Genomic DNA, 10,237 nt, shown 5'->3' with positions numbered 1-10,237 from the left:
TCTTCAACTTTCCTTTCTCTCTTTCGACTGTTCTATCCAATAAAGGAAAAAAGGCAAAAAAAAACACTAAACACTTTGAGAGTGCTAAAATTCATAAAAAAGGGGATCTGGTGGCTCTGTTAAGCAGTGGAGAAGATGTAGATGGCGTGGTTTAGGTCCAAATCAATACAGAGTTGTTTGTCCACACTGCATGGGAGTTTCCTGGATGGCTTGATGGGTATGAACATCATATGTGTGGCCTTCACAGTCGCCAGATCTCAGCCCAACTAAACAACCTATGGGAGGTTTGGACCGACGTGTCTCTACCACCATCGTACTGCTTCTGCCAGCTGTCTTACAGTTTGACCATCTGTGACTTGCCTCGATCTTGCTGCTTTTTAAAGAAATATAACAGCCACTGTTTTAGAGAAAGTCATTTCCTTGTGTGATGTTGAATCCTCTCCATAAGGAGTCGAGGAAGGAATAATTGCGATTCTTATTTTAGACTTCGACCTCTCTGTAACTTCTGTGTTTGGTCGACAAAATTCAGTTTCCAATCATTAAATAATGCAGCTGACAACCAGAAATGTCACCATCCATCTCTCCAAAACTTTCTATACTCTGTGATTGGACAGTAGTTGCAGCTGCATCTTCTTCAGTCTTGTTCTGGCTGTTGAATGGTCCTTCTGTCACCAAACTCTCTTCAGTTTATTTCCAACTTCTGTTTGGCTCTTCTTCTTGCATCGCTAAATCTCTGCCTGCATTGGGTCACTATTCTTGAGAAGCCAGAACAGCTATTCACCAAATTGGTTGCCTCCTTCCAAGCTAATTTAACCTCTTCTGGCCCTGGTGGCTTGTTTGCAGGGCAACGTATTCGCTCTTGGCGAGTTTGCGCTTTCCGCACATGGACATCAGTTTCTTCCTGGGAGAGAAAAAAAAAAAAATGGCATTAGCACACTTGCACAAAAAGTGGTAATTTTACAGATTGCTGCTCACCACTACATCTGTATTTGTGTTATACATAAATTTAGTATGAACACAATGTTTATCTGCTCCTCCTTAAGTCTGTTACCTCACTTGGCTCGGGTTTCTGTCCTTTTGCAGCCTTGTCTCCGTCGACTGTTCCAGTGCACCTATTTTGCATTTGAAAACATGTTTTGGAGGGAAGCTGCCACACAGATTATGCTCTCTGGCGCCGGCAGTTGGAAGGAGGTCAGGGTTAATGATTGGGCGAGCAGCCCCACCAGAAGGTGCTCAACTGTGACACTGAAGACTGGGTGGTAAGTGCCATCTAACATTTACCATGGTTTCCTCCCAGACTCATTCAAGCAGTTTAATTTCCCAAAACCAACATAACACCCCATTTTAGCTGGAACATTTCACTTTTAACTGGTAAAAAAAATGTGTTTCAACACAGACACACTTCTGCACTACCAGTGGCAGTTATTGTGGCTGAAGTTATTCCTGGATGTAGACATCACCTTTATTTCTGGATTATGGAACAACAGGGCAGTGTTAATAATTCTTAAAAAATTAAATTTTTACAGGACTTGAAGAGTTCTTTTGCAAAAACGGATAACTTCATCTTCACAAACCTTCAGAAAACCCACTTTTCCATCATCTACCTGAGACAATATCAATCAAACTTAAGTTGTCTATATTTTTGTCATTTCTACTGAGTCAAATCCACTAAACTTCAGTTTGATTGATATTATCTCAAGCAAACGACTCTTTACTTCTTTAAAAGGAAAGATGACTCTAGCAGTTACCGGTACGGACTAGATCTAGATTTAAAAGAAAGTTGTGGTTCTTCAAAATGATTTCAAAGTACAACAATGACAGGAATATACAAACAGTGGGTTTTGGCTAATAACAAAAACACAAAAGAAACACATATAAATACACATTAATTACCATAAAGTCATCAAAAAAAACTATTAGAAATGTACACTAAGAACACTCGCAATCCAAAAGAATATATTTTTTCTTGGCGACTGCAGAACTCCAAACACTATTTCCATTAAAGCTAGAGTACGCAGGATTGTAGAAACCATCCAGCCATCCATCATCTATACATCGCTGAATCTTCACTAGGGTCATGGGGGTTGGAGTCTATCCCAGCTGACTCAGGGTGAAGGCAGGTTCACCTGGACAGGTCACCAGTCTATCACAGGGCTACACTTAGAGACAGACAACCAAGCACACTCACATTCACACCTACGGTTAAATTAGGATCACCAGTTAACCTCAACATGTTTTTGGACTGTGTGGAAGGAAGCCGGAGAACCCGGAGAGAACCCACGCTGCATGCAACATGCAAACTCTCTCGCCGGGGCGTGAACTGGCGACCTTCTATGTGTGAGGCAACAATGCTAACCACCGCTTCACCTTGCAGCCCTTGCAGAAACCAGAAAGAGACAAAATTTGCTTTTAAAATCCAGTTTACTGGTAGAGAACTAACCCACTACACAGAGTGGACTAACTTATATCCAAAAACACACAAATAGGCGACATCACTGCATTTGCAAAATGACCAACTCAAAGCAAGTATTGACACAATGTAAACAGATAAACACAATCAAACACTTGTTCCAACTATGAAGACAAGTGACAGATCTACATGCAGACAAACACACCGTAATCAGAATGGAGGAGGGAGGAGACTACATGCACAAGTGGATGGAATGTCTATTCATATCAAGTTTACAAAGTGGAAGATGATGGAGGTTTAGGTAGAACTGTAAAATGTCATCTCGATCATCTCGTGCAGACTAAATGCTAGGAACCAACAGGCTTTTTAAAAAATATTATCAGAACACTTGATTAATCGATTGGTACTGAATGCTTCTGGAATGCATTGCATACTCTAGCTTTAAAACTGAGTTCATCTAAAATTTAAAAATCACCTCCCACTACACTGATATTACTCGATGCATTACTTGTTATGCAGTTCTGACTCTCTGGTCTTCAGCTGCAGCAGTTTGTACTGTTGGATTTACAGCACTGTTTACGACAAACTAAGAAACTCTTATCAAGGTTTGCTAAGATGCACTTGGCATCGCAGCAATCTTTCTCAGCGCTGCCACCCTGTGACTAGATTTTAAACCCACTGCAATGGAAGTGGAGGAGGGATTTATTTCTGGTATTTTCTTAGAAGAATCTCTCCTGTTTTGCAAAGAGATGAAGCTTCAGAGAGGAGTCAAGGTCTGACTGCAGAAGAGTTTTCTTGTTCTGAGCACTTTATATTTCTGACTGCTTTTAGTTGTCAACGTTCAGTTTTAATCATGAAATAATTTAGTTTATGACAAAAAAAAAAGTGTTATCCTAAATGTGACGAAGCACCGTCCATCACAAACTATCAAGGTTTGCTGAGATGCACTTGGCAGAGCAACAGTCTGACTCCGTGCTGCCACCTTGTGACTAAATTTGATTATCTGCTTTACATACAAATGTCAGTTTGACTCCTTTCGCTTCATTTCACCGTCTCATATAACACACAAATGATTCTTTATCCAGCGATTGGATGTTCCTCTGAAAGCACGATATCTGGATGTTGAGCTCTTTAAAATGGTGACAAAAACAATGACAAAGTAAAAACTAATGGATTTCCCCCTTTTTAAGGAGAAAAAGTCTGTCAAAAGTGTTTGATTTCCATTTTGTTGCCCCACTTCTGGAAACAAACTTTAGTCACAGAGTGATGAGTTTCCCTCCAATTAAAGTCAAATTTGATGTCCTTCGCTTTCTGTCTTTCCTCTTTCCTTCCTCTCACTCTCTTCTGTTCTGTGTTCCTCTCATTTTCAACTTTTTTCTCCTCCTTCCCTCCTGATCTTTCCTTTCTTCTCCTCCTCTTCTCCAGACTAATTATCTCTGTGTATTAGACACTCACAGATTGGTGTCTGCTGTGCTGAGAGAAATAAGGAAACAGATAACGGTGGAGAGAGAGAGAGAGAGAGAGGACAAACTGTAAAATGGAGAAAAGTGGAGAAGTCAAAAGTGACAAAGTAAATGAGACAGATCGTGAATCAGCATGCAGCTGGCCTCCGCAAATCTCAACTCCTCCTGTCTCCAATGTGATAATTATGTCTGCCTATGCACCTCTGTATCCGCTCATTTTCTTCCCTTCCTTCTCTCCTGCTACTCCACCAATCCTCTTAACAATGATTATCTATCACTTAACCTGTCTTTCACCACTCTGTCTCTCTTTAAGCTTTATTCGTCGTCTTTCTTTTATACCGTCATCATCCCCACATTCCTCCACTGTCTCCCCGCTGACTGAACCGCAGAGAACAAGACACTCTGTTCTCTTTGTCCTGCCCTGGAAGCCGTGATGAAACTTTAATCTGTTGTGTTTGTTCAGGCCCAGATTTGGGTGTAAGGAGGATGCCATCAACATGTATCTCCTGCCCCCCCCAGGGTCGCTTATACCAGGACTGGGTGCAGGTTGTTGTGATGCAGGTTTGCCGAGTCCGACAAGGACTCCTTGTTGTACTTACTGTAAAATAAATTGGACGGTGGTGGCATGCGGTCATGAGTAGTCCTAGAAAATTCAATTTCTGTCAAGCATCCGGTGTGTTTTCACAAGATCTACAAGAGTTGTAGAGTTACAAGACAGAGCGAAAGATTTGAGGAGTGTCAGTGAGAGCTTGTGGAGAAAGTAGGCAGAGGTGGTGGTTTGATCGTCATGGTCCCCAGAACTTTCCTTCAAGTGGCACCAGTATGTTTCACTCACTGAACTGAACTGACTGGGGCAGCCTGTGTGAACTGTAACTGTCACAAAAGACCACATTACATCTTGTTATTAACAGCAGGACTAGTGCTGAACTCATTGTATTGATCACTGGTAGGTGTGCATTGGTGATTTCACCATTGACCGCAAACTGAAGCAGAGGAAACGTCACATTGTTGAGGAAACGTCAGTCAGCAGCAGATTCAACCTTCATGTCAAAGATTATCATTGGTGATGAGAGGTGGGTCTGCAGCTACCACCAAGAGAAGAAACAACAGTCTTCATAGTGGAAGAGCTGAAAAAACTAGAGGAGGAGCATCAGGTCAGGACTGTGCCCATCGTTTTCTTTATTTCTCTTTAATTGGTGATTAATTGGAGGTTCCTCTTGTAATGGGCAGGATTGCTGTTGCAACAACACATTATCAGTAGGGTGAAACTAACCTGTCTCATGACGGTCTAATCCAGGGGTCTCCAATCCCAGTCCTCAAGGGCCACAATCCTGCATGTTTTAGATGTTTCCCTCTTCCAACACACCTGATTCAAAGGATCAGGATCATTATCAAGCTTCTGCAGAGCTTGATGATGAGCTGATCATTTGAATCAGGTGTGTTGGAAGAAGGAAACATCTAAAACATGCAGGATTGTGGCCCTCGAGGACCAGGATTGCCCACTCCTGGTCTAATCCCAGCTCACGTTCCCTATTAGTGGGTGAACAATCCAACGCTTGGTGAATTCTGCTTCACAATGATAGAAAGAGCCGACATCGAAGGATCAAAAAGCGATGTTGCTATAAACACTTGGCCGCCACAAACTAGTTATCTCTGTGGTAACTTTTCTGACACAAAAGTCAGAAGGATCGTGAGGCCGTTGAGGTTAATTGGTGATTCTAAATTGTCCGTAGGTGTGAATGTGAGTGTGCTTGGTTGTCTGTCTCTAAGTGTAGCCCTGTGATAGACTGGTGACCTGTCCAGGTGAACCTGCCTTCACCCTGAGTCAGCTGGAATAGACTCCAGCCGCCCGTGACCCTAGTGAGGATTCAGCGGTGTATAGATAATGGATGGATGGATGGATGGATGTCTCCTCAAGATATCTTAGTCTGCTGACATGCTAAGATGGTAAACAGAGCTTCACATGTTGATGTTTTGTCAGTGATTTTTTTGTTGTGACTGTTGGTTGCAGCTGAGTCAGTCATGGCTTCTTGGTTTTGTTGAGGAAAGCAGAATTTACTCTCTGGTCAGTGATTTAACCCCTAAGAACCGATCTGTGTATCAAATTTGCATCTTTACCTGCATGTTTATTGTGAAGTTGCAGTTCTGTAGCATTCATCTCATATAAAGGCTGCACTACCTCTGAGCTACATGAATGTAAAATTAACTGACGGATTAGATTTTCCTCTGTGGTGACTATTCAAAAGAAAAATGAATAATATATAGTCCATTTGTTGGTGAAAGTCTCTATCCTGTGTGGTAAATTGAATCCGTTGCTTTCACAAGTGTTATGGTTGCACCAGTGTAGAGCCGTGTCTGTCACTAAGCAACTGTGGTTAAAAATTGTATGAGAAAACACTGTCCAAGCAATCTGGCAGTTTTTTTTTTGTTTTTTTAAAAAAAAATAATGTTGGTTTGACAGTAGTTTACTTATGTACTACTGAACTGACTCTTTCGTTTGCATTTACTGTATATATGCCACATTAAGACCACCTGCCTAATCTTGTGTAGATCCCCCTGATGACACCAAAACACCTCTAACCTACTGAGACCTGGACCTCTGAGGGTGTCCTGTGGTATCAGGCGCCGACGCGTCAGCAGCAGATCCTTTAAACCCTCTAAGTTGTGAGGAGGGATCTCCGTGGATCAGACTTGATTTTTCAGCCCATCCCACAGATGCTCGAGATTGATTTGGAGGCCGAGTCAGCACCTTGAATTCTTTGTAATGTTCCTCAAATCATTTCTGAGCAGTTTTGCAGTGTGGCAGAGAGCGTTATCCTGTTGAAAAAGAGGTAATCTGACAACACCATTTTTGTGATGGAACGTTGGTGGTGTGCAGCAGTGTTTAGGTGGGTGCTATGTATCAACACAACATCCACAGAAATGTCAGGAGCCCAAGGTTTCCCAGCAGAACCATGGCCAGAGCACCACGCTGCTTCCTGCCTTCCTTCCGTTGTTCAGTCTGCTGCTGTCTCTTCCCTACGTTGGGTCCAAACGCATCCAGCTGTCCACTTGATGTAAAAGAGATGAATCAGACCAGACCACCTTCTTCCATCGCTCTGTGGTCCAGTTCTGACACTCACATGCCAACTGTAAACCAATAAATGTCTTCTGCCGCCTTGGAACACCCAGGACAACTTTTGCACTTCAATAATCCTTGAGCGCCGATGAGCCTGTCACATTTTCAACAGATATCCTTTCTTGGACCACTTTTGGAAGCTACTAACCACCAGAACACACCAGAACACCCCACAACACCTGCTGTTTGGGAGACTCAGTCGTCTAACCATCACGGTTCGACAGATCCTCAAGCTGCACATTTATCCTGCTTCCAATGCATCAACTTCAACAACTGACTGTTCACTTGTTGCCTCATGCATCCCACCCACTGACAGATGCCACTGTAACGAGATAATCAACGGCAATCACTCCACCTGTCAGTGGTTTTAATGTTGTGGCTGATTGGTTTAGGTGTTATGAATGTGTAATCCTGCATACATTAATAGACCAGGGAGAAGAAACATATTTTATTGATGTTGCTTTATGTTATTTTAAGAGTGAAAATATTGAATAATTGATTAAAAAAATACAATAAAAGCTGCACTGTTAGGTGACACACTAAATGCACTGGAAGCAGAAAGTAAACATCAACATTTTGAGGTGGCAGTGTGACTATTTGCAGTTTTGACACTATATATATTTTGAGATTTAGGTTTGTTTTTGCACTTGGTTTATTTAATAACTTTACCGTGCATTTGCAGAACCTTAAATTAAACTCTCAAGTATCACTGTGGAACATTTATAGGAGTCAGAATTCATTATTATTATTATTATTATTATTATTATTATTATTATTATACTATTCTATATTTTGTATATATATATTATATTACTTACAATAATTATTTATTTATATTATTTATATTTCTCATATATCCACAGTGTTCTGACCTCAACAGTGCAATATATTTATTCTACCGTTTGGCTAACTGTACATCCTTCCTACTGGCTCCTTTTGTAAATACATGTTTATATTCTTATTTGTCTTTTTATACTTTTACTTTTATGCTTTTGCACCATGGGAGTTGTCTTTTAATTTTGTTGTACGTTGTGCATGATGACAATAAAAGCTTTCTATTCTATTATATTCTCTTATTCTATTATAATGGTTAAAAGTGCAGAATACATTTTAAAACTGTCCCAAAAATCTGTGGTCGTAAAGTTTTACACAAATTCTAAGATGCTTTATTGTCATTGTGTATACAGACACATACATGATAAAACTCTGGTTGCTTTTTTTCAATTTTCATTTTAACAGCGTGTAAAAAGAAAAATAAACAAATAAAAATGTAGAAATGCATTATGTATATATTAAAAACATAGCAAAACATGAGATACTGTGCATATGAAGACAAACTGAGTCTGAATAATACTGTAAAACACTGTAGATCTGAACATTGAATTTGGATTTCACAGTGAGTGTTTTCTTGTGTCCATTTATATATTTAACAGTAGATGAGGAGACTGGGAAAGCTCATCACACACTGACTAAATCCTTTTCAGTGGAAGCAGGGAGAACACCTCTGCTTCCACTTTTATGCCAAGTTAAAAATAATTAACTTCTGGAGAGTGGTATTAATCTTCTCATTTAACTTGGTGCAGTATTTCTACAAATGTCACTCCGTTCTGATTTCAGGCATTAGAGACTTATTAAACACTGACTTTTCAGCTGCGTGTAATGTGTGCCTTTCCCTCTCCCGTATTTGCTGCAGCTCATTTAGGCTGTATGCAGTGTGGCTTTAATAGTCAACTTTGATTACGAGCCGTTTTATGGAATCTGATGAACACCTTTATGGTAGAAGCATCTTAAAAATAAACCAGCACCTCTCGAGGCGGCGGGGTATTCACTGGTATATTGATGGTTATGGGATTGTAAAGCTGCTTAAGGGCCAGCAGCAGCAGACTGTGATTGCAGCAGGCAGCTCAGCTGTGATGTGTGTAATCATGATAGTGGAAAACAAGGCGTTGGTGAGCAAGAAGCGCCGTCTGCTCAGTGCTGCCTTCTCTGGAGGAGGGAAGCGTTTTAAGTCCAACTCTCAATCCTGTTGTCTGAAATCTTCCCTCGCAGGCTGGTGGGTGTGTGAATGATACTATTACCTCCCTTTTCCCCTTTAGATTTAATCTCCTGTCTGGACTTATTGCATTTGCTTTTTGCATTGGTGAAGACGGCATTTCTATCAGTATTCTATTATTTTATCTGAGCACGATAATACAAGAAGGAGGAAAGTAGTTGCTATGGCAGCAGAGATAAAAAGGCAAGATTTCCTGCTTAGGGTTTGAAACGGATTTTTACGAGCCAGGGCGCTACTCTGGAAATACATTTGATTATTTATAATACAAAGTACCACCATTCTGTGAAATTCATTTTGGTTTAACAGTCGAAAAAAAAAGTAACATTAGGTGTCAGACTCCCTGAAGTCGCTGTGACATTAACCAATAAATGATGACGGTTAAGGCCTGAACAAGAGCAGAAGTGAAAGACATCAAGATGCACAATTATTTTTTGTGTGACTTAAGGAAGCAAATTGGCAAGTAAAAGTTAAGCCTTTCGCACATTGTCAGAGTCTTTTATTGCAAAAGAGAAAATCAGCTCGGTTGTATTCATATTTCCTGAATTTCAATATGGACTTTAATCTGTGATCTACTGTATAATGAACCCATTCACGGACAGTAAAAAATGCCTTGTTTGAAAAAGCTTGTAAAAACCGTCCAATAAAACTGTGCTCATATCGCTGCCACGGTGCCTGTAAATCAGTCCTCTAATCAATATTAATGAGCTCGCTTCAGGATTCGTCTCTTTATAAAATCACCTGAGAGTCTTGACTGTCAGGGCTTTTTTTTTTTTGGTTTTTTTTTTTAGCATCGGAAAAGCTGGGAACAAACCAAAGGACTTTAAAAATGCTGCCCAACTGTGCACAGGCTTGTCATCACACATTTATCAACCGACTGCTGCAGATTAGAGGAGTCTCGTTTCAGATCAGACCCACAAAACTCATTAACCAGCTCCAACAGCTTGTCCTGATTTGTAAAAATGAATTATGTTTGTTACACTGTTAAATAAAAGATACAGGTAGTCGAATCGATTGTTAGAGAGCTGAAGAAATTCTGGCCACACTGATTTACAGACGAACAACAGCCACAGGAATGATCAGATAAAAGGCATTGATAAGAAGATATGAATGAATGAATAAAAGCGCACACTGTCTGGATATAATCATAACAGCTACGGCCAAAGAAACAGATAAAATACAAACGTGAATCTGGT

The sequence above is a fragment of the Stegastes partitus genome, unplaced genomic scaffold (genome assembly GCF_000690725.1).
Source record: "Stegastes partitus isolate 25-593 unplaced genomic scaffold, Stegastes_partitus-1.0.2 Scaffold541, whole genome shotgun sequence".
NCBI classification, from domain to species: Eukaryota; Metazoa; Chordata; class Actinopteri; family Pomacentridae; genus Stegastes; species Stegastes partitus.
The sequence above is the reverse complement of the archived record's forward strand: the minus strand, read 5'-3'. Positions refer to the sequence as shown.